This window comes from Colius striatus, chromosome 11, assembly GCF_028858725.1.
Source record: "Colius striatus isolate bColStr4 chromosome 11, bColStr4.1.hap1, whole genome shotgun sequence".
NCBI lineage: Eukaryota > Metazoa > Chordata > Aves > Coliiformes > Coliidae > Colius > Colius striatus.
Genome location: NC_084769.1, coordinates 15,518,775 through 15,545,015, shown reverse-complemented (window position 1 = coordinate 15,545,015; position 26,241 = coordinate 15,518,775).

Here is a 26,241-nt window from a genome sequence, read left to right as displayed (position 1 = left end):
TCTCAACTACTCTCTGATGCATGACTTCACTAGGCAGAGCACAAATATTTATGACCACCCACATGAACTCATATATTAGGGGTTTAGGACTGGTTTGTTCATTTAGGTATTTCTTTTTTTGGAGACATCCCACACTAGTGTTTTCCTTTGGGTTCCAATGGAAACCTTGTGAACCAGACCTCTCATTTATAGTCCTCACTGAAACAGGTCATGAGGATGTTGAGGATTTATATTTGAAAGCTTCGAACTGGATTAGTTGTGTTAGTTTTTGTTAGAGGCATAATTTCTATTGGTTTCTAAAGTTAGATTTTCTTTCAGAGTTAGGTTTAAAACATACCATCTCAAGAAAACCCCTGAGCTGAAACTGGCTGGAGGCAAAGACGTGTGCTTGGTCTAATTTTATATTCTTTTCTAGGCATCTTCTTTTGATCACCAACAGAGACCCGTTTTTAAGCTTTGGTCTAAACTATTGAAACTGTTTCCTTTTTCCTGTTTTCTTGTGTACTGGTGATGTTTTCCAGCCAAACAGCTGCTGGGCAAAAAGAAGAGGAAGATAATGGGAACTATCTTGCTATTTTTAAGCTCCAAAATCCTTTCACACAAGGACAGTTGTATAAAAAAAATCAGTCCTGTAGACACGGCTACACCTGGCAAGAATGATCCCTCTCTCCTAGTTCTTTATTTTAAAGGAAGTAAGTATAAGCCTGCTTTATACTTTTCTGTATGAGTTAAAACATTAATACAGTCCCACTCATGGCCAACAGTAGAGAATTTATAAAATCTGAGATACTGTAAATTTGCACCTCATCTTGGGCTAATGGAGAAGTGTGGGAACTGCCTGTGAAGTGTATGGATATTTTCCTAAAAGAAGGCTGTTGGAAATACATTGATCACCTACTCCCCAGCACAGTAGTATGACTAGGGGTTCACAGAAGTGTGTCTAAGATTAGGATATAGTTCATTGTCTGCAGCACTAAAATTCTGCTTTCCTAAGCTGTATTCAGTGCCTACTGGCTATTCTACTTGGAGCATGATAACAAGAGGCTACGATATCTGTGCCTACCCTCTTGATCTTAAGAGATTATATCTCCCACTTTGTAGGAGGCTGTGAATATCAACACAGTTAAATATAGTTTTCTCCATATTTCCTTATTCCTTTTTCCACAGGAACTTGAATTCTATCTGACACATTTAGTATTAGCTATCTGGCAGAGCTGGGGACGATGTATAACACTTTTTACTCTTGTTTTTTTAAAATGAGATTTTTTTTTTCCCTTCTATTTGTGGACTGCTGGTGAACAGATCACCATTTCCTTAAAGTTATTCAGTATGAAAATAATTAGGGACATTGAAGCATGAAGTCTGAGGGGAAAATGGAAAAGGAAGAATGATTCACTGTCTGTGTATAGCTATAGGGATAATTTTTAAGTGAGCACTGAGATATTCAGTGCTGTTTGCATTGGCTTCTCCAACTCCAAGGCTTTATTTTTCAATGGTTAGCAATTGGGAATCATCATAGTAGAGGCTTTTTTTTTTTTTTTGAATAATTGCTCTCTTCATTAAATCTGAAATATTCATTTACAATTGAACCTTTGAGTAAAAGTTTAAGTCTACAGATGGATTTGTGAGAGCTGGGTGATGTGACTTCTAGAGTTTTATGAATATATCTTAAGAAACTTATTTAAATGTTTGCTGAAAAATGTGCAGAACATTTTTTTCCCAGGCTAATCCCCAGTCTGTTAGTTAAATAAATCTTTCTGCAATTTTCAGTTGCTGAGGAAACACATCCAAAAACTAATCAAGAGTCGGTCTGCTATTAGTAGTATCGGTAATTAGATTTGCCAAATCTATTTGGGAAAAGGTACAGAGTTGAGAGAGGCAGTTTGTGATGCCTCCATAATCCTCATGTCCTTTTCCAAATGATGACTTAAACTCAGAGCTCCAGCATATGTCCATGAGCTTCTTTTGAAAACTGCTTTCCAAACTGCCCAGGAAAGGCTGAGGCAGTGTGAGAATGAGCCCTCGGTACATAGGAATGTGCTGACATTTGGACTGCCTTAGGATAGCTGAGTGCCTGTGTGAAGCAAGCTGAGGGGGAAACAAGACCTGCAGGGTACCACAATCTCTCTGAAGGAGCAGATGGATGTAATTCAGCATATCCTACATCTCTGGAATGACATTAAACATATTTTTATAGAATCACAGTATTTCTGAGATAGGAAGACACCTCTGGAGATTGTTCAGTCCAAACCTACTGTGTAAAGTAGAAACAACTAGGGTAGATTGTCCAGAGCCATGTCCAGCCGTTTTTAATCATCTCCAGGGATGGAGACTCCACAACCTCTCTTTGCAATCTGTACCAGCCCTTCATCACCCTCATAGTAAAAAATAAAATAAAATAAAAATTCTCTTTTATTTTGAGGTATTTGGATATCACAGCAGCCTGGAATACAAATCCTGTTGTGTCTAAATGGAATGCTGTGGTCACCATTCATGGTTCACTGAGACATCCAGATTCTTTTTTTGCATGTGAAAAGTGACAAGAGTCAGAAGTGCAGGCAGCTCTGTGCAGAGCTGACTATAACATGCCAATGACAAGACAGGTCTCAATTCATTGTCCATGTAGTTGCTAAAATTGGACCACATTACATTAAAATCCTGGCAGTCAGATTAATGTGATGGGTAAAATGATGTGGCTTTAACTTAACTGATGCCCAGATTTCCTTGTGTCTCACTAGGACGCTTCATGGTTCCCAGTAAATGCTGTTACATTTAGAAATATCTCCCACCTGTTGCATGGGGCACACTGTTTCAGGGGCAGAGAATCATACCTCTTCCATCCCTAATTCTCCATCAGAAGGGCAGGAGCTGGGAAATCTCACCCAACCCCTGTGTAAAGGAAAGAGCAACAAAATCTTATACATAATTTCTAAAATTTTCTAGTGGCATAAACATGCATGAGCAATTCACAAGGCAGGTAGGAATCAGTTATGCTACAGGTAGGTATCCTAGGCAAGAACACATCAACAGAGCTTTTTGCAAGGAAAGAGAAAAAAGAGCAAATAGTGTCATATTCGGGGCAGCAGCCCAAGGATGTAGCAGCATGAAGTGGTTAATCTGAGGTAAACAGGGGTGTGAATGTAGAGCAAGTAGTCCTGCAGTCACTACCTAAGTGCTAGCTGTTGCTGTCAGTAAACGCAAAGCAGCTCATTCTGCTCCTGACTAAGTGAGAAGCGGGCTCAGGGCCAGCTAATGTGCTGTACATCCCCGCCTAGGCTTGCCTCTGGCACTCACAGCCTGCACCATGCATAAATAAATCAGTAGGTCTATCTGACAAGCTTGTTTCAGGCTAGGAAGCTTTTCAATAGAAGATCCCTATTTTGCCAAGGAAGCAGGAAAGTCCCTGGGCTTTTTAATAGCATCAGAAATGACCTGCTGGGATACAGCAAAGGCCTGTCTTGCTAGGGACTGTCACCAAATGAATCAGGGAAACTATGTGAGTCTAAGTACTGTCTGTAGAATGTTCTCTTCATGCTTCCCCTGTATTTGCAGTCACTGGATTATCAATGTGAGAAGGCACATCCTTGCCTAATTCCTTCAGTATTTGTTGGGACCTGTCGACCATGATTTATTTTATCTGTTTTGAAGCTGCTACTGCTGCCTGCTGCCTCAGTCTCTTGTGGCAGCAAATTTTGTGGACTTTTTTTATTTCATTTTTTATCTATGCGTAACAGTGTAGCTTTAGCCTTCCCTGAAGATCAACACTCTAGCCAATACTCACCTGATGTAATAACCTTCTGTAGCTTTTCCAGAGAGAGAAGACAGCCATCAGCTCCCTTCCAGTCATCCTCTGGTTTTCTTTCATCTTTCCTCTTTCCACAACAAAGACAGCAACAAAAAACACTGTTTACCCAATGGCAAGTTAAGGAGGGCTACAGCATCTCTTTTTGCTCCAAGACAGAGCCGCATGCTTGCTTAATGGAAGTAACTAAAAACAGCACTGTGCTCTGAAAATCATTGTCTTTTATAACCACTGGATACTCAGGAACTTACTAATTGTCACAAATAGAACAAAACTGAGAGAAAAAAAAAGTCTATACATAGTCATTATTTGAATCAAAATCTTACCATCTCTCTACTAATTGCTATATATCTAATTGTGTATACCTAGGATATGGCTCTGCATGACATTAGGTCAGTGTAGGACAAAATATGATTCCATGATTCCTAAGCCCTTTAGGAAGGGGAGCATGTATTTTTGTTCTACAGATAAAGATGTGCCTTTAGTAATTAAGGACTTCAATGATGCAGAAACCTGCTACCAATCAATGGCAACCTCACCTTCTATTAACGTGACACCAATCAAGTTTCCTTAGCAAGAACAACCACAGAAAGAGAATTTCAAAGCATATAGTGTTGGAAACAGAATTTTAAACTAGCACTCTATTGAAGAGACTGTGGAAATAGTGCCATGTAATTCCTCTGACCCTTTGAACAAAATGGTGGCTCAAATAGCTTTTAATAACAATAATTCTAAAGCTTAATATTCGAAGCAAAGAAATCAATGTAGAATTCTAAATAATGAATTTTTTAGGAACACTACTGTCCCCAGAGATGAGATAAAATAAAAGGTAAAATTTATCAGACACACTATTGGGAATTCACTGAATTCTGTTCTGTGGGAAGTGATATGGGTAGATATCATACCACTAAAGAGTGACATAGCAACTTTTGTAGAAATAATTTAAACCTGCCAATTCCATTGCTATCATAAGAACTTCGCCATTTTGTACCAACTGGAGTTGGTGAAATTTGTTGCTTGCTACATCAAGCACTTGATCAGTCACTTTGACAGCAATTTTTAACGCAGCCACAAACATCTTGAGTTCTTCAGAACAGGAATAAAAATATTTTAACTTGCAGTTAAAACTTGATAATTGTTTTTTTTTTCTTTTCTTCAGAGGAGAAAAAGAAAAGGAGAATTTGGGTTTTGTTAACATTTCTCTGATTTTTTTTTATAATTTTTCTTTACGGACAACTGTAATTTACAAAAGTGATCAGTGAAAGCGTTTCTCTTTATTAAAAGAAACCCCAGTCCTATAGAAGCAAAAAGATTCTAAAGACTATTTTTCCTGAAACAATCTGATTCTCAAATGTAATCCTTTCCCCTGAGAGATTTTAATTTTTATTTATTGGGCCATGAGGGAAAGCAGGCTCTGGAAAGCCCTTGTTGTCTTTGCACTCAGGATGTCACTAATATGGTTCCCATGAGATTTGCTGGCTAGTTCTGCAGATATCTGAAGTGTAGATTTGTTCTGAAAAAAAACCCAGATCTAAGAGAACAAATTATGCTGTTCCAGTGGATCTCCTACTGTTTCTATGCTCAGAGAAAGCTCCCTTTGAAAAGGCTGAAAATAGTGGGTGTTCTGTGTTGGGTGGCACCAAACTTAGTGTGATTTGTGACTTGAGTTGTTAGGATGCCTCTCTGCAGTCACTTGGCCTAGGAGCCAGCTTAGAAACAGGGCTGGCAAACACAGAATATCTCAGTCCAAACTTTACTCTCCACATGGATGATATTCTTCCTGCCCTGGAGAAATCTCACTGCTTATGTATAAAATACATAATCAAGCACTTTGACCTCATTTATTTACATTCTGACAAATCCCTTTAAATCAGGTTATTTACCAAATTTGTTTTCTGCAGAAATAGCATGGCATTAACTTGCGACAAATGACACTTCAGTTTGTGACATTTCTCAAATTAGTTTAAAGTGATTCTGAGTAAATTTGTGGTTACATTAAGCATGGTTTTTAAAAGAATATTTTCACCATTCAGTATTTTTCACAGTAATGAGGCTGAATTCCTTCCCATCTCACCTTTCTTTGTTAGTGTGCAAAGAGCTCAATGACTTCAAGGGATAAACCATTAAGGTTTTATAAAGATGATCTAGAAGAGTTGAATTACAGAGCATTAAGAAGAAAAGATGATAGAAACGTGTCACAATAAATCCAGGTTCTTAAGGACCTGTTAAGGAAGATGGGTGTGAAGATCCTTCGTAATCTCTATATATCTGACAGGTATCAAAGAGTAGTGTGTATCAGCACATCCTAATCCTGTTTTGAAGCCTTAGTAATCTGTAGGATTTTATGCATTAAGTTGTTTCATCTGTATGCTAGTAAATAATGTTCAAAAGGCATGAAAATTTAGCAGCTTGAGATAAATATTTAAAAAGAGAAGGCAATTGTTTAAGGTTAACTAGAGGGGTTCCAAACGAAAAAATCCACCATCAAAAGGCTGTAGAGAATTAGAATCATAGAATCATAGAATGTTAGGGGTTGGAAGGGACTTTTAGAGATCATCTAGTCCAACCCCCCTGCAGAAGCAGATTCACCTAGATCAGGATGCATATGAATGCATCCAGGTTAGTCTTTAAGATCTCCAAGGAAGGAGATTCCACAACCCCTCTGGGCAGCCTGTTCCACTGCTCCGTCACTCTCACGGTGAAATAGGTTTTTCTTATATTTAAGTGGAACTTCTTGTATTCCGGCTTCATTCTGTTACCCCTTGTCCTGTTGCTAGCTACTATAGAAAAAAGGGATGTCCCAACCTCCTGACACCCACCCTTTAGGTATTTATAAATGTTAATAAGATCACCCCTCAATCTCCTCCAGACTAAACAGCCCCAGTTCCCGCAGTCTTTCCTCGTATGAAAGATGTTCCATACCCCTGATCATCTTGGTGGCCCTGTGCTGGACTCTCTTCAGCACTTTCCTGTCCCTCTTGAGCTGAGGAGCCCAGAACTGGACACAATACTGCAGATGAGGCCTCACCAGGGCAGAGTAGAGAGGGAGAAGAATCTCCTTTGACCTGCTGGCCACACTCTTCTTGATGCATCCCAGGCTGCCATTGGCCTTCTTGGCCATGAGGACACATTGCTAGCTCATGGTTAGTTTATTATCAATCAGGACTCCCAGGTCTCTCTCTGCAGAGCTGCTCTTCAGCAGGTCAATCCCCAGCCTGTACTGGTGCAGGGGGTTGTTCCTTCCCAGATTCAGGACTCTGCACTTGCCCTTGTTGATCCTCATGAGGTTCTTCTCTGCCCAACTCTCAAGCCAGTCGAGATTCCACTGAATGGCAGCACAGCCTTCTGGGGAATCAGTCAGTCCTCCCAGTTTGGTGTCATTGGCGAACTTGCTGAGGGTACACTGTCCCCTCATCCAGGTTGTTGATGAAGATGTTGAACAAGACTGGCCCCAGAACCCATCCCCGTGGAACTCTACTGGCCACAGGCCTCCAATTTGACTCTGTGCCATTGATCACCACCCTCTGGGCTGTCATTCAGCCAGCTCTCAATACACCTCACTGTCCACTCATCCAAGCCACACTGCCTGAGCTTTCTGATGAGGATGCTATGGGAGACAGTGTCAAAAGCCTTGCTGAAGTCAAGGGAGATGACATCCGCTGCTCTCCCCTCATCTAGCCAGCTGGTTATGCACTCACAGAAGGATATCAGTTTAGTCAAACAGGATTTCCCCTTGGTGAATCCATGTTGACTCCCCCGATAACCATCTTATCCTTCATATGTTCAGTGATAGCATTCAGGATGAGTTGTTCCATTACTTTTCCAGGGATGGAGGTGAGGCTGACTGGCCTGTAGTTTCCTGAGTCGTCCTTCCTGCCCTTTTTCAAGACTGGCATGACATTGGCCTTTCTCCAGTCCTCAGGCACCTCATCTGTCCTCCATGATTGTTCAGAAATGATAGAGAGAGGCTTAACAATCACATCAGCCAGCTCTCTCAGCACTCTAGGATGCATCCCATCAGGACCCATCAGTCACATGGGAATGACAAGTCTTTCCCATTCCCCTAGCACCACAGCTATTGTACTGACTAAAAACTCAGCTAAGCTAAATATTATTCAAGATACAGATATTCTATTATACTAGGTTTCAGCTGTGTGCTACTAAATATAATGATACTTTTAAAAAAAATTGTATTAAAGATCAACTGTAGTGTCTACCCTAAAATGCTGTAAAAATTCTCACAACCCAGGAGATTATGAGAAATCAGAGAAATGTGAGGGTTCTTTTAGTGGCAATAAAAGCCTACTTTGATTTTTTTATGGATTTTTTTATAATTTTAAAGTATTCAATTTGCACTTAAGTCAGATTGCCTGTCTTTTCTCCCAAATCACAAGGAATAAAATCTACTTAAAAACAGTAAAAACGTAAGGAAAGGAAAATAAAGGCAGAAGTCTCAACTACTTCAATGTTGTTCGGTTTAAAATATGAGTATGAAATCCAGAAATGCCATACTGGTCTTTTTGTTTGGAAAAAAGAAATCTCATTGAATGATACATTATTTACAATTTTCAAGAAAAAAAAAATCACTATTCAAGAAAGAAATAATAAATATCAATTAAGTATTCTTATTCCAGTTGCATATGATTATTGCTTTGATTTTATTGGAGAAATCTGTTTTTTCATATATACTGTTTTTATTAAATAATGGTATTTAACCTGAAAGAATCTAAAAAAAATTTGTAACTGTCAAATAGCCATGTATATGTACCAGGAAAAAAATTAGCCTGTGTCAAAAAATACATGTTTTTGTTGTATTATGACTTCTGTTTTCAGTTACTAGAAACTCTTGTTGCAGTCTTCATCTTTTGTTCTGATTAACTCATCTCTATCTTTCTTTTAATGGTATAACAAAAAGGCATGTAATTTTAGACTTCAAAACTCTATTTTTTCTTTGGTTTTGTTCTAGTTTTGTTTCTAAGTCACTGCCCTTGACAAGCAGTCAATCTTCAATATAAGCTTTATGATTTATAACTCACACAACTGGATCAAAAAAACTTGTGAAGTTCAGGCTGTTATATTCGTCTCTCCAGAACTACAGGATATAAATAAACATAAAAACTTAGGCTGAATATGCTAATAAAAACTCGTGTATCTTGATTTCTGCGTTTAGTCACTAATAGATGGGAAAGAACATTTAATATGTGTGAGAAATTCAACTCTAAAATGGAGTGTGAATGAACTGAAATAATATTGAGCTGAAATCCTATTTTGAAACTCATTACAGGGGTGAAACATCACAGATAAAAATTAAAATACCCTAGGCAGCAGAAGGACTTTAAATGTTGCAAGAACCTATACACTTCATTAGCTTTAAAGTTTGATCCTCTCTCCTCTGTTTTCCACGTGAAAGAGTTTTATGTGAAACGGTGGTTCTGCTACCTTCTTGGGATTCATTTGTTACAGAAAGGTTGGATTCTGCCTCATTACCCATGCTAGGTACATGCATAGTTGCTGCATAGTGCCCTGATAGTAAATAGGATAGTACTGGGGTGATGAGGGATAATTTTGACTGAAATTGTTTATGTTTGCATGTGTTTGTTTTAAGCGAAATAAACAAGCTGGTAAGAAAAAGTCGATATAAAAGAATAATACTGAGATATATTTACTATTATTTGTTTGGGAAATATATGCTATGGGCATAAGCACTGTATTTCTAACACTCCTTCCAAATACAGTTAGATATATACATTGATAACCTCCTACATAAGCAAACTTCAAATTAATTTCCATAAAGGCTGTTAGAGAAGAGCCAAAAAGTAAAAATGTGGGAATTTTTTTGACAGTGAACACAGAGAAAAAATAATATGTAATTTGGGTAACATTTTTTAAAATATGTATTTTTCATTGAGAAGCCCCAAGAAAAACTCCACTCTGAAAGACAAAATTGAGATTTGTTTCCACCTTGCTCCCTACCAGCATGTCAGATATATCTTTTGGCTTCTTCAACTGCAGACCTCACTAGCCCAGAAAATGTTGACTGGGTCCAATAAACTGCTCTTTGGGGAGGCAATGAAGCTTGTATGCTAGGAAAAATGTGACCATAGAAAGGCAGCTGAACCCATGGCTGGAAACTAGCCAAGCAGTCAATCAGCTTTTTGTAATTTTCATCTAAACTTCTGACAGACCTGATAGGTCTTGGCTTCTCTTTCTCAGTCAGAGGAAACCATTCCATGTTCCTGAAAATTTCCAATCACTTGGAATGACTTTTAGATGACTCATGTGACAGAAGAGGAGAGTGGTAGAAGGGTAAAAGCACAGAGAAGGAGGCTATATTCCTGCATTAGCTGAATTTTCTATGCCGCCTGCCTCTCAAATTACTGCTACTTTTTGCTGTCAAATTTCTCATCTCAAAGTGTTTGGAGAGTGGCTACATGGTGCCTCAGTTCAGGGAGAACTGAGCTTGTTGCTTGAATTCTGCTTCAAGGTGTTCAAATTCCAGATGAATGTAGTTGTTTCTGTTAGAAGACTTCTAATTATAGGAGATTCAAGAAACAGTAGAAATAACAGATAGAGAAAACAAAGGAATCTGTGAGTTAAATACTAAAGAATAAAAATACTGTCCAAAAAGCTATGATTAACCATTTTTCTGACAAAATGTCTCTGTGGACAGAATAGCTTTTTAACAGAGCTTGTTTATCCAACACATTTAAATTTCAGTGTTTCCAGATCTCTTTAATTTTAATTAAAACATTTTTTAGGAATTGATAGAAATGGTTAAAAATATTTTTATTGACAAGAAAAAAAAGCTAATCCTAAATCAAACAATAGCACAGAGGTCTCTGAATGATGAAAAGTTCCAGTATTTCGTAGAGTAATGCAAAACAAAAATCATATTTATACAGATTGGGGATTAAAAACCAAAATATTATTTTCTATTAGCAAAAGTGTTTTCAACTTTGGGGATTTTTAAATTGAAGAGCTGTCAAGAAGAAAACACCTTTAGCTAATCCATTGCATTTATATCTCTCTAAAAGAGCTTCAATTCAGAGTATTGATTTACTCTGGAAAAAAATCCCAAAACTGTACAGTCTCTAAACCTTTTACTTTTTAAACTTTCTAACTTCAAGGCTTTATTGTATAGAAGATTTAAATCTGACATTAGGAGTAAATTTCACGGGAGCTCAGAAGACCCTAAGCTCCACAACTCTGTTGTATCCCTTAAAGTGTAACAGCTGAGTCACTATAGTCCAGATCTGCATTAATGCAAGCAGAGCTGAGTAGTTTGCTCTTCTCAGACTTCAGATTTGTGAGCTGTTATACCCAATCACTATAATCATTACAGTGATATGGACACACACAAAAATGTTAGTGCTTATTCTACAGCATCGTTGCTGCCACAACAATGTAATAACATACGTGAGGCTCCAATGGTGTGGTGCAGTTTGAATTACCTAATATGGTATGATGATACATAAACAAATACACTAAACTTCTTTCTACTTGAAAGAAACTAGATTAAAATAGCAGTAATGCCAAACCATGCAAACTGTAAACACATCAAGGAAGTCATCAGAGTGTTTTAGCAGTCCTGCCTCTTCCTATGAGCCATCCAATATCTTGTGCCCCTTCCAAAATCCTCCAAACCGTTCATTTATTTATCCTATGAGATCTGTGTGACTGACCACTTTCCCTCTTATCTGGAGTCTGTCCTCTCATTTGGCTGCAGTCAACATTTAATATAGGAACCAGAGAGATACCTCCACAGCGGTAAATCTATTCTATTACGTTTTAATTTAAAGCTCTCCCTTATATATTCCCACCTCTCATGTACTTAGAGTTGGACTTCTCCCAGTACATCTGATGCTTTATTTGTTATGACAATAGCCTCACGGTTTTTCAGAGTTACCAAGCCAGTATAGTTGGGACTGGATGTATATATGTGTCTTAGTATGCAGCTAGATTTTAATTCCTTTTCATTCAGCTGATTTGTGACTCTTCAAAATGAAAAGGATACCTTCTTTGTTGACTTGTTTATGCTTTAGAGAGGAAAAATGTTACAAGACAACTAGGTTTGTTTATGTATATTATCCCAGCCTCTCTTCCGTTATTTTGACTGCAATATGCTTTGGACAAATTGTTTCTGTTTGTGTATCTGGTTAACTATCCATCCATCTGCAAAACTAGCATTTAGGCAGAGGAAATGTTAAGCAAAAAGGTGTTTTGTTGTTTCTTTATGTATTTTTTGTTTTGATTTTTTTATTCAGTATCTCACTAGCTTTCCAACAAAAACATTATAGATTTCTGAGTTTGCTTGTTTGAGAACAAAGGCAATCATTCTTCCACACTGCTCTAATTCAGTTTAAAAGAATATTCTTCTGTAGTAAGAACAAAAATGTGCATGCAATTTTGGGGACAGAAGAATAAAATATGTCAGAGTAGTGGAAAAACATCTCAATGACCTCATGTCAAACGCTATGTTACTGCTCACCTCACTTTCCCTAACTACCCAACGCAGTGTGTTCTTTTTCCCTTTTTGCAAATACTGCTAATACCAAGGCTTAAAAACCTATAAATCTAAAATTTGAAAATCAGAACTGCATATTTTCTTGAACCTTTTAACAGCTAAATAATTGATACTTCTTGTTTAGAAACTGCAGAAATAAAAGGAATGCTGTTTTTTATTATTTTTTAATGATTTTTTTCAGCACAGAAACATCTCCCTTATTCACACTTGACCATCATATTATCTATCATTTACCTACAGTTTTCTCTTTTTATTCCCATGGTAATTGCAATATCCAGAGTATACATGCCCCTTTGATCACTGTTAGGCTGAAATCTCAGTGGGTGGCAGAGAAGTAAGAGGTTGCCCTGTGCATCTTTTGTTGATTTGATGGTTATAATATCGACATGATTTACAAAAGCTTAAAAAGTTTATAAAGATCACTAAAAACATTTATTGCTTTCAAAAACTGTCATGAGAGTGATTAGCAGGGAGTTAAAAAATCCCAAAGAAACAAAAATTCCCCCCATAATGCTTGAGATGATAAAGACTTCCTTTTAGCCTATTATGATCATTGTGGCTGGAAGTCCATCTGTCTAATGGCAGCATATATAAGTAACAGGATACTCGTTCCAGTTACTCTCTGAGATTATATTTTCTTCCATCAAGATAAGACAAACACAGATTTCCAGCTTTCTGTCACAAACTCTCCTAGTTTGGATCTCCTAGTAATTACTTGTACTATGATTTCAATGAGCCCCTTGTCAAGGCAAAATTTGGATCAGAGACATATTTAAAAGAGCTAAAGGATTTTCTTGATACATAGAACATATGCTGGATATGTTCATGTGGATTAATGATGAAATGAAAATCCAGATCCCAGAGAAGCAAGTGAAGAAAACATTGTTGAAGTCATTAGAGATTGGACTGGACTGTTAAAAAACCTCCTTCTTTTACAAAAATAGAACATTTCTAGTTATGCTTAGAAGGAAAAATGCCTCTGGAAGTTTTTTTTCCCCCCTGAAAAGTGATGATGGAACAAGTGGAATTTTTGTTTGTTTTCTTTTCAAACCATTTACCTGATGTGTAGTTATCATGTACAGTAAGATATGAACCAGTTTTGGATATGTGTGCTCCGTATTGCTACGTTATTTTTAAAGATATATTACTCTCTTTTTTTATTTGGGTAAAAGTTTTCTTACAGTTTTCCAGTGAATGGTATACATAAAGGTATAATGTAGATGTGATAAATAGTGCTGATTGAGGTAATTACAATGGGAAGAGGGGTTTGTATAAATGGCCAATCTATTTCAAAAAGTTCATGTTTTGAAACCATGAAGATGACTAATGCCTTCACTTAAAATGGGAGAACTCTAGGAATAGAAAAGTTTCATTAGTACTTCTTTAATCACTGAGAATAACTGTCAGCTGCCTACTGGGTGAGTGGGTGGAGGAAGTATTCTAAAAGCCCCTCAAAATCAATTAAAAGATTGAAAAAAAGTTCTGTGATGTTGAATCATCTGGAGGGAGCATTGAAGAGGGAATGACAAATCCTCTGCAAAATTTAAACGTGCTTAGGAAAGACGTAAACCATGCATTGCTCTTGAAAAGTGCTCAAGATCTCTTTCACATTCAAATTTGCCTTGTTCCCAACTCAAAACTCTTAGATGCAAAGCATTTAATATCTCTGTATAACAGTAATAGTAATATTACTTTTTTTCCTTATCCTAGCCATCTATCTCTAACTAGGTGTGCAGTGGGGAGAGTCCAGGATAGGACAAGAACATCCAAAGCTATAAAATGAGGAAAGATGAAAGGAATTTGAAATATTCAGGTGAGATACGGAAAATGCAAAGCAAGTTGTTGTGATGTTCCTCAAATATGAAAAAGGTCAGCAAAAAGACAATAAACTGATTTTTGAGGACAGGTTGGGAAGCCATGGACTCCTGCTAAATAGAAGTACATGCAAATTAGACACTCAGAAAAGCTTTCCAATGCTGAGAGGCAGTGAGGGATTACCAAGAAATATATAAGATCAAAAAAAGTTAGACAAGCAGCTGCCAGGGGCGAGTTGGGTAGAGTAAATCCTTCTCCTATGTTAACTTTCTTATGTCTAAATGAAACCAATTGTATCACACACAGTGTTCTTCTAAGCATTATTTACCTTCCACGTGCCTAGATCCCTGAATTTCTAGCAGCTTTAATTTGTTATTCTCATGTTTCTTTTCTATACTCAGTTCCATGACTGCCTGTGTATTGCAGGTGATTTGATTCCTCATTAACTCAAAGAAATATTTACCTGTTTTCCTTTTATTTTAATATGTGCAAAAAGCACAAATATCCTTTTTATTAAGTATTCACCCTGAAAATTTTGAAAAGTAGTAAGTTTGTAAAAGCAGTTTCATGATCCTTGTCTCGCTGAGCTTACTAGCTTGTCAGTTCTGGAGTTGGTTGTACTGTTGTTCAGTGCAGGCAGCTGACCTTATTTTTATAACTCTATTCCCAAAACAATTTTTCTTTTAAAATTCTAAAGTAATTCCCATTTAATTTCATACACATTATTGTCCTTGGCCGCTAAGCACCAGACAAAGTAAGATTAATCCTCTTTGAGGTAAAAAAAAAAAAGAAAAAATGTAGTCTTGAAGCTGTTATCAGCCAACATGCATATTTTTCCTAACTCTTGTAATATACAAGCTCAAAAAATATTATAGAATCTAATGTTTTTTAACAGAAATGGTTTGTGTTTAATGCATTAAATTATCACAGTAACAGTACAGCAAAATTAATTTTTTTCTTCATTATCGTATATATTGTTCAGTACTTTAAATCCGTCACAGATGTGATTTATTCAGAATTCATGTTTTTAAAGCTTTATACAGACAATGCATGAATTCAAAAGCAAAAGCCAGTAAGGTACAGTTAGGATCTTTGTTGCCCTAAAATTATACCTTAATTGACAAGTCAATTACACGTGTTTATATCCATTCTTTTTAAACAAATTTCATGTTAACTTTTTGTAACAAATCAAAGTTAAGTATAAATGTAGGTCTTCAAGCATATTATTCAGTCTTATTCTAAGTAAGTTAATTAAACCCTATTAATGAACAAGACCATCTGATAGTAAACACTGAATTTCAAATCAAGCATGCCTATGCTTTGGACACTGTTTTTCTTTTCTTTTTGTTGCTTGCATGTGTACATTTTATGACAGTATTACAACCTAGGAATCCAGGAAAATTTACATCTTACACTTCCTGTTTAGGTTGGGATTTTTTTTTTCCCCTCATAGAAGGTATTTCCCACTGGAGTCACAGGCTCCTGGCTGAGATGACCATGTGATTCTGCCTTGAAAATGAGGGCTCTGGTCTCAGTGTAGAGTCCCCAGTACTGGCTTGCTGTTCAGTGGAGTCTCAGCAACTGATTGGAAATAGGATTGTATTTACAGATCTGCTACTAGATCTTAATTAACAGGGGTCAAACAACTTACAAAATGTAACACAATAGGAACAAGTATTTGTCATTAAAAAAAAAAAAAGAAAAGAAAAAGGAATACCAATGGGACAAAGATGAAGAAGCAGACGTTTTCCTGTTTCAATTTATTAATGTTACAACTCTGCAGAGGGCAGTATACATATCACCAAGCACAGGTTCAGAAATGTTACAGACTGCTAGGAAACAAATTCTCCATGTGGGTGTGATATCTAAACAAGTGTTTGTAATTTCAAAGTTTGTCAGGGTCTAGCTGACTAAAAAGGTTTCAGTGTGTGCTTCATTTTTGTTCAGGAGGGATAGGATTTTTGGGAGGAAGGGCATTTCAGTACTACTTGGAAGGTTCAAAATTTACCTACAAAAATGTTTCTGTGTACAGCAGACCTGAAATGAGCAGGAGAATCAGAACACTGAGGATGTTTTGAGGTTTTGGTCCTGGAAGAGATTAAGATATGATTTGAATAAAGTCCACAAATACTGATGAAGTGAATAGATTTCTGAAAGTAAACTGTTTCCTATCAGAAATGGTATTTGATAGAATAGAGGTTGAAGACTATTTTATACCAAAGACAGAATGCCCATTTCAGGCCCAAGGTAGTTTAACTGTTGGACTAATTAATCTATAGAGATATTGAATTCTTCATATCTGGATATCACAGACTGGAAGGCTTTTGAAAACTAGGTCAAATCAGAATCATAGGCTTGATTTAGAAATGTAAAATATAGCTGTGTCCGATCCTACAAAGAACGTTTTTAAAAACTATAGTAAGTAAACTATTTAAAGTTGTTTAACCTGTGCTATGCAGAGTGCAGGAGGAAAAGGTCAGCTGACACCGCAGTCTTTTAAAATGGTTGATCTGAATTGCTACTTTACATCATGTTTTGACATATAAACTGTGAGACTATCATCTAGAATTATTTTTCATTAGCTTTTTTCTATGATGCAGCCTCTTTCATCTTCTCTTCACTGCCACACCCTACAACATCATGTTCTGGTCTTGTTCATTTTTACTTTATAATCCTAAATAAATAAGAAATATATTTTTAGATCATTTTTTTAAATTGAAGTAAAAGCACTTGCTCATAGTTTATGGGAGTTAGGTCATGGGGAATGAAAAACAGTTCTGATCCCTCATATGACATTTCAGTGGTTGAAATCTGATTTACACCTGCTGGGAATCCAGACCATTAGTGACATGCTCCCATATTAGATTTCTGAAGCCTGGCAACTTAACAGCTGAGAATCACTGTAGACAAAGGTGAATCTTATTTTTAATAAGAAGATATCACTTAAACTCTTTTGACAAATGCTGTCAAAATTGCCAATTGTGCTAAACATAATAATTTCTGTCCAAATCACAGTGCTCTGGGACTAAGTAGTAAATAATCCTCAGGAGAACACTTGGAACATGAGAGAAGTTGGGATCTATCACAGACCAAGCAAACCAAATGAAAATAAAATGTGTGACTTGAGCAAAGTGATAACATATAAATTTTGAAATACTATTGTTATCTCTTTTGTTGACTCCAGGCATGGAGAAACTGATACACTAACCTTGCAGGATGATCCTTTCAACTCTACTGGAAGTGAAACATGTCCTAACTTTAGAAGTACATTTTTGAACTCATTTTCTTAGGAACAATATTGCTGTGACTGACCTTGAATTATTTGCTTCTTTATAAACTTAATCTGAAACATTCTGCCACTCTTTTGAGTCCCTGGAGCTGAGATGTATTGTTGCTAGTTTGCAGCATTATTATTTGTCCTGGAGAGTGAACTTATTGTGTAATTATATCTACCTGTAATTACTACCAGCTATAACCCAAACAGGACTACTGGATGAGATAGTCCTTGTCAGAAGCCTTTTTCAGTTATTGTGTTAAATCACACCATGTCGCTTCCAAAAATATCTCACAGCCAATTGTGTGCTTTATCCTAAGGGAAAAGAAACTCAAAATCACAATGGTTTCTAGACAAAACAGAAATGATGGCACTGTCCTCTTTCCTTCAGTCTGTTGCCAGGCTTCTGTGATCCTTGCAAAGATGTGATACGTTGGCAAGGTCTCTAGCAAGTTGTCATGGTTTGGCCCAGCAAGCACAGAAGCACCATGACAGTCTCTCGCTTGGTGCCCCTCATTCACTACCACTCTTGTTAGGACGGCAGAGGCTCCAATAAGATGGGAGGAAAAAGATAACAAAGGTGGTTGTGGATTAAGACAAGGGCTGAGAGGGCTCACTGCCAATTACAGTTCCAGGCAAAATAGACTCCAGTACTCAACTCAGGAAAGTAGGAAAGTTTATTCTACTACCTACAAGAAACAGAACAGAACAAAAAGCAAAAAGGGAATAGTATGATTGAGAAAATTACAATCAGCACTTTAAGATCTCCCTCCCCCACCCCTCCTTTCTTCCCGGGCCCAGCTCACTGCTCCCAATATCTCTACCTCTACCGCCCTCAACTGCCAGGGGGGCAGGGAGTGGGGGATGTGGTCAGTCTCTCACAGATGGGCTCTGCCACCTCTCTCTTCTCAGAGGAGGACGACTCCTTGCATTTTCCCCTGCTCTAATACAGGGTCCCTCCCATGGGACCCAGTCCTTAGTGAATATCTCTGTCTTGGATTCTTCTCCATGGTAGCAGTTTCTGCAGATACAGGGTCCCTCCCTCAGGCCATGGCCTCTTCTGAGTCAGAATTGTGTCTGGCTCAGAGCTAGAGAGAGTTTCAAGCAACTTCTTACAGGAGGCATCTTTACAGCCCCTTCCCCCTTACCCGAAAAGGCTGTCTTGTCAAATCGTGACACAAGTGCTGATAGTATGTTGGTTATGGTCTAAAGATGCCAGTATAAAGTCTCAGAAATAAGAACTGGTTAAATTCAAGCTGCTTATTTAAGCATTACATGCATTATGTGTATTATCCAGTGACATTTGGGCATAAGCCTTGTCTGTGATTAATGCATGAATCAGTAGTACATAAAAAGTAGAATTCCCAAGTTTGCCTATGTTATCAACCAGTATAGTCCAAAAAAAAAAAAATAAATGGGGTTTGATTTGATAGAATCAACCACAACTCTCAAATGGAAGGTCTGCATCCTATGTGTGACAGGAAAGAGACCTGTGCAGGTTGTTGATACAGCAGGTGATAGTGTACCCATCTCAGAAGTAGGAGTCTCGATGGCAACCTGGCACATGGCTTCTGTCAGTGGTCATTGCTTGAGCACACATAGTGCCCTTGAGCCAGAACTCTACACCTTCTCAAATAAATGTGAGCAAATTTACACCTGGACACCATTACAGGGACCACTTGAACACACTGAAATACTAACACAGATACTCCATCGTATTCTAGCTGTGATTGTACTCATTTACTATTGTATCACCACTAGATTTTGATAACTTAAAGCATTCAGTAAGTAAAATGCTAACATGAGAGGTAGAGTTCTGTATGAATTTATCTAGAGCTTCTTGAACACTGATAACACCAGATAACTCGGTGCATTCAGCATCTGAGTGCCATATAGAGCATTAAAGAGATACTGAGAAAAACAATTACTATCCTCAGTCACACACACACAGATGTACTGACAGCATACATTCCCTGTGGCAAGCACCTTGTGTACCTTTAACTTTTCTACCACACCAGATGCACACACAGTTCTTGATAAATATGTAAATGACACTACAAGCAGTGGCTCTGCTTGGATTTTATATAAGGCATGCTTGTTTCACCAGATATTTTCAGAGTCGAGAAACTCATAAGAATGCTTTCTGTTCTGTATGATATCTGCAGGGTTTTGTTCCGTTATGTGTGCATGAATAGCCTGAGGAGTTCACAAATGTATTTGGTTTGCAATGAGTGAAGAACCTTAGAAACTGCTGTGATGAACAATGAGAAGCTCAAGTTAATATAGTAAAAGATCAGTTGGTATGTAGCTCTTAATATAAAGACATCTTGTCTTTGAAAACTATATGATGTTATGTAGTTGTCATATGATAGCAAATCCATGAGCTGCGATCAGAGATGGGCTGGAGATCAGAACACTTAGTTGATTGCAACCAAGAGCTGCCAGATCCACAGAATCCATTACTCATTTCAGGAAGGATTTTAGCCATGGGGTTTTGCAGTCAGGCCCACCTCCTAGTGCTCTGAAGATATCTTCTGTATACAATCTGGATTGTGTGATTTATATACAAACATCTGGAGAGCCTATTCACTTCACTTTGTTACTTCAGGACAAAACATGGACAATCAGTTCTCCCAGTGGGAATTTAAAAATAGCTCTAGACCAGCATCCAGAGTATTTATTGACAGGTCTTTATTGACTGTCCTCTTTGGCCTTTCTGAGTCTGGCAAATGATTAAATAGGGACCTCTATCACATCCCTGGAAATGCTGATTGAAAATGGTGGATCAATGATTATATTGAACATGGATAAAAAGTAGTCATATATCACTGGGGTTTAATCTCATATCGATCAGAATGCTTAAAGTTGGGTATACCTTAAATGACACTATTGGCACATAGACACGCATCAATAAGGCTATTTTAATGTGTTTTACATTATTCTGCCCAAATTACTTCATTGGTTCTTCTATTATCCTTCTAGAAACCTACTGATCTCTTATTTTCAGTTATTGTTCTTTTATGCTCGAATGTCCTTTGTTGCAGTTGTGCAGCTGGAGCAATTCCTCTCCCTCCTGGCAGAGCACGGAGGGGATTGGGAAAAAAAAAGGAAAAGAGCCCAAGTAAGTTGAAATAAGAACAATTTACTAGGGGAAAATTGAAGAGGAACAACTATAACAAAGACAACGGGATATTATGAAGAAAACTGGTGAGTCATGCAGTTGCTCACCACCCAGGACCCAACCTAAGTGACTGCTCTGGACTGGTGACCGAGAAACTGCGACCCCGGAAGAGAGCTTCTTCCGGCTAGTCCCTACCTATATACTGGGCATGACGTTAGGATGGTACCGAATACCTGCTGGCCAGCCTGGATCAGCTGGTCAGGCTGTACTCTTTCCTGGTTCCTCACAGGAATAAACTCTATCCTAGCTCAAACCATGACAAGTTGCAAAGATGTTGCAGTTTTCTGATACTGTAGGAATCTCACTGAGATTGCTATTTGTTAAGTTACAATCCTGGATTTAAATGTATAGTGAATCTAACAGACTTCTTGTTTTCAGTCTCTTTGGCTCTAAGTCTCTAGTGCAGTGTCAAAATATTCTGATTTGGGAGTTACAGAATTTTTTTTAAATTAAAAAAAAAAGCTAAGAAGAGAATCAAGGACACTTCTTTCTAGTTTTAGAGCAATAAGACAGTGACAAAAGTAATTTCATACTACTTTCTACATTATTTCCTTCTTTTTTGTTTTTTAATTAAGTTGGTTTCAAAGGTAAAGCCTTCACATTTTCTTTCTTATCACTCCACTTTTATTAACATCAAGAAAATAGTGAGAAAACATTGCTTTGTGTAAGTTTCAAACAGCTGTGAATGTTAACTAAGTGTCAATGCAGAAGGCTTATTTCTGTAGATCCCCACCTGCAACAGAAGACAAAGAAACTCTTAACTATTGAAAAAGACATCACCCTATTTTATACTGTGCATGTTCCTTTTCTTCAGGGTAAAAGGACATACAAATGTTACCAAAATTTCAGTCTCTGGAAAATGTCTCCAAGCCTTCACATAAGACCTGGAAAAGTGCTGAAACTTTCTGCTCTTACTGTATGAGCAATATATTCCTACAAGAAAAGGTCATTCATAGCAGAAAGAGGGGCTGGCTGAATAGACAGCTTATCTATTTATGTGTGTATTTATAGACTTGAGATATTTAATAGATCCAGCTGGCATGAAAGACACCATTCATTTTGTAATAAAAGATACCCCTTTTTTTGTTTGGTTGGTTTTTTCATGTTTGTTAGATGAAGAACATAACTGTTTTCTCATTTGAGCTGTTTCATTTGAAAGTCTCTTTGTAGATCAGTCTTCAAAGCAATCATGTCCAGACCATTAAATTGTACCCTGCAAATACCATTGTTAATACAATAGCCTACTTGATTCCACAAAAAAACCTACTTTTGCATACAGACTACAATGCTCATTTTGTATATGGATATGTGGAGGGACTACACATTACTGACATTGCAGGAAAAGCTTGAGGAATTCTCTGGATCTAAAAAAGAAAAAACCTCAGGACTTGTATTTCTAGGGTGAAAGGACTACTCAAAAAGACTGGGATCTTGTAGTAATTCTTTTTGTCACTGCAGCTAGTTGTAGATATAAACTGCTATTTATTAGGCTGATAGCACAACTGGCTTGCTAATTCTGCACGAGTTCAGACAGAAATCTGCACTGTGGCAGAATGGCAAAGAGCTAAAATGACATGTGGGATGTTATATTTGTCAGCAAACTAGAACTCTTTGAATGTGCATTAAGCTCCAGTGTCACAATCTGTTTCATAGCTGTTTTCTTTGAAGAAAAAAAACCCCAACCAGACATTATTCACCCTTCTAGCATTATGCCATGTAGCTGAATTCACATGCAATACTCCAGGTCATATAAAACAAGCATCTTGGCAATCAGGAACATATGCTTCTTAAATAGCCCATCAAAGTCAGAACGCTAATATTACTTGCTGTTTGCTGCCTCTACTGTTTTTCCTGAAAATGACCCTTTCATGCAGATTGACAATTCTGATGAAATCAGAAGAAAACACAAATCCTGTATCAAGTTTCAATTTAGGCTATGCTTCTTTAATCTGTAAAACAAGTCATATTGTACCCTGAAGTACTATCTTTTAAATTAAACATTTGTCAAGATGCTATACTAAGGTACTCCATGAAGGTAAATGGATGAAATGAAATTCTCTGGGATTATCTTTGTAATAGGATAAATGGACTTGCATGTCATCACAAGGACCTTAATTTATTACATTTTGTATTGGATCCAGTTATTTGCACTGTAGGTTATTTTTTTTCTTTTTTTTTTTTTTTTGTTATTCTTTATTGGATCAGCAGATTCTGTTGAGTGTTTTCAGGATAGATCTTCCTCAGCACAGAAGTGGTATGGTAGTGTTTCATTTGGTCCATTGCACACCCTAATGACTTCCCCCAATACAACTGCACTCATTCCCCGAATCGGGTTATGCTTTTAGGTATTGTTATCTTTTCCTTTTGGATTCCTTTTATAAAAAGAGGCATTTTCTGTGGTCATCAGTGACTTTAAAAGGTCTAACACTGAGAAATTTTTGTCATCTTGTTTCTTGCCTCTTAGTAGTTTGTACAGCAAGTCATAGAATCATAGAAAAGTCATACTTTACCATTTATAGCATCCAGAAAAGCAGCTACCACTGCCAACATTATCTGTTGTCTGCTAATTGTAATCTCTTACTTCTTGTAATGGTTCCCAAGCAAACAGGGCCATGAGTTAATAAGGGGTGGTCATTTTTCACACTCATTATTATTTATCTACATAGATGCCAAAGGCTTTCTGACTCCACAGACAGGTCTGGTCTCAGTTTGTCCTCATTATGTCAGCAGGGATGTGCCTAAATTATGTGGCTTCAACCCTCCCTTGTTCAGTGCATTCTCATTTTGGTATAGCCCTGTGGCTGCCAGTTCAATGCTAAAATGGCCAGGAAAACAAAGAAAGAACCATCGTATTCAGCATTGACCAGCCTTGTGTGGTGAATGCCCTGTACTACTCATCTGCACTCTGACTTGTATCACCAGCTGTACTTCTCATCAAAATATTGCTCTCAGTGTGGGAATACTACACAAGAGTAACTATCACTGCACCATACAACTACATCAGGATTTGCAGTATACATATGCTTCTACTTAGGTAGGTTTGAAAGCTTCAGAGAGGTCTTACCAGAAGGTGTGGACCAGACACACTGGACTGTTTGCTATATACCGCAGCCACTGATTTGGCAAAGAAGTCAGTTTAGGATAATTGCTGTGATCTGGCTACAACGAAAGATGAGGGAAAGAATCCTATTGCATTAACCTTTGGATCATATCACTGCCCAAGACCAGCTGAAAAAATAATCATCAAGCATTTTTTGTTGCCAAAATATATTGAGGATCACTTGTTGCCAACTTCTGTAGATTTTGTTCAATAGGAACAAAATGTATGCTCTTGAACATGGCCTTAGGGAAGAAGTCGGGGTATAGACTTTGTTCATTTAATCAGGAATTTGATGGAAAGACCTATGTTATCTACTTAGTTGGGAATGTGTGACAATCTCTATCACATTAAGATATTTAATAAATATTAGAGATTTTAAGGCCCAAAGAAGTTGCTCTGATCTGACTATCCAAACCTTCTTATAATGCAGGGGAAACAGTCACCCAAGTATTTATCAAAACTGTTTCTTAAACTGCACAGGTGTGGATTTGGAATGAGTGTAACTCATTCTGACCTCGATAACCGTGTTATCAAAACATGGGTGTCTTCTTCCATCACACAAGAACTTCACTTACTAATGAAAGTTTTCTCTGCCTATGGCTACCCAGTCCTCTGTGTTTCTCTTTATGTTCCTGTATATCTTTTCTATTTCTACAATTGAGGAGAAATCAAAATGCATAGCAGCCATATAAAATTTGCACACTATACATACTGTAATTTCTCCAAAGGTGACATATTGTCAGTATGTAAGTTATTTATTTGCAAGTGTGAAATAAGTTTCAGAGGAGTCTGCACTACTAGCAAATAATTCCCTCTTCAAACATACACCAGCTGCTTCCTTTTTTCACTGGGGTTTTTGTATCATGTCACCACCTGACACCATTTGCCCTGGAGTATCCAGAAAGGAATAGAAAGGTTGCTGTGTTAATTACAGGAAAGTGATAAAAACTGATGTTTTATTTATTTTCTTGAAGAGGGATTTGTATGTCTTATCCTGTTTTAGTGATATTTTTATGTTTAATTTTTTTGAAGTTTAGTTCAGACTCAGTTCCGCTGAGGAGCAATTACTACAGCAAATTACAGAGGCCTCCAGTGCTTGAGATTTCTTATTAAAATTAACCCACCCCTGACTGTAGTTAACAAACAATCATTACATCCTAAAGGACCCTAAATTAGCTCCTGATGATGACATAAGTAGAATTATACTTACACACTGTTAAGCATTTATCTTTAATGACTGAAATGGGGTCCATATTGTGAATAAAAGCCCTAGTTTAGAAACATTGTAAATACCTGGAGGCTGCAGCAAGTTATGCCAGAAAAAGAACAGAGTTATCCAGGTCTGTCTCACAGAGATTCAAGATCTGAACACCTTTGTGGATCTTGGCCCATAATAGTTCTTTTTGCCTTGCAAGCCTCAACACTTGTGTAAAATGAACTTGGGAGTAACTAATTGTTGGCAGAACTCATAGAGTATGTTTTTGCTTTGCTATACCTACAAGGAGTTGTCACACTTGATTCATATTGAGAAAAATGTGGGCTTTAGTGTCCCATGTGAATTAAATGAACACAATTCTCCACTTGGAACAGAGCTGGACATTGACCTGTGAGGCCAAAAAAGCCAAGAGGTAAGGCATAGAACAATAGTTGTGTTTTCTTGGGTCTCAGATTTGTCATGGTTCAAGTTTAGGGTTCAGAGGACAGACTAAGCTGTCATACATAATGAAATCTTTATTGAAAATCAAAATTTTTGTTTCTCTCTTGTGGTCCAGTGGAATTGGATGTTCAAAGACCTGACTTTCATAGACATCTTGGTTCAAAGATCTCTTTTGCATAAATGATGTGACTGAACTAATCCACATTGGAGCTTTGGTATTTATAACAGTCCCTAAAAACCTCCAACTGTACATGGGATGTCATTTTTCTAGATACCATGTATAATTAAATAAGAAGAGATAATTTCCAGAAGCATCTATAACACCAAAGATAGCTTAGGGGGGGAAAAATGCCTTATAAGAGAAAGACAAATTAGTACATACAAACATAAAGTACAGATTACAATCACCTGTCTTTCAGCAAACAACTGAAACATTTGTCCCACTAAATTTAGCTCAGTAAACAGTTTACCTCAGCAGGATTCTGTTTTTTTACTGTGGCTACTTGAAACAATTGCATTACTAACAACAACAATAATACTCATGAATGTCATTAATTAGGATCACATACTGCCAAAAATACCACTGAAAAACACCTTCACCATTTCATATTTCGTACAGTTTGTTGTGGTTTCTGCTGAAAAAATTTTGGGTTTACCTTTGGCAGTGATTTTAGTAAGAGGTTGTTTTTAGGTAAATAACATATTATTCATAATTTTTCAGTGTTTGTCTTATGCTGATTACATTAGCAGCTTGCCATCTGAACTCACAGTCTTACTGCTAATAATGTTACAGATCATATAATAAACTTAATAATGAAAACAACTGTGTCATTTTCATTGCCTAGACCATGAATGTACATGGATGAATAGAGGTTGCTGCAATTATTT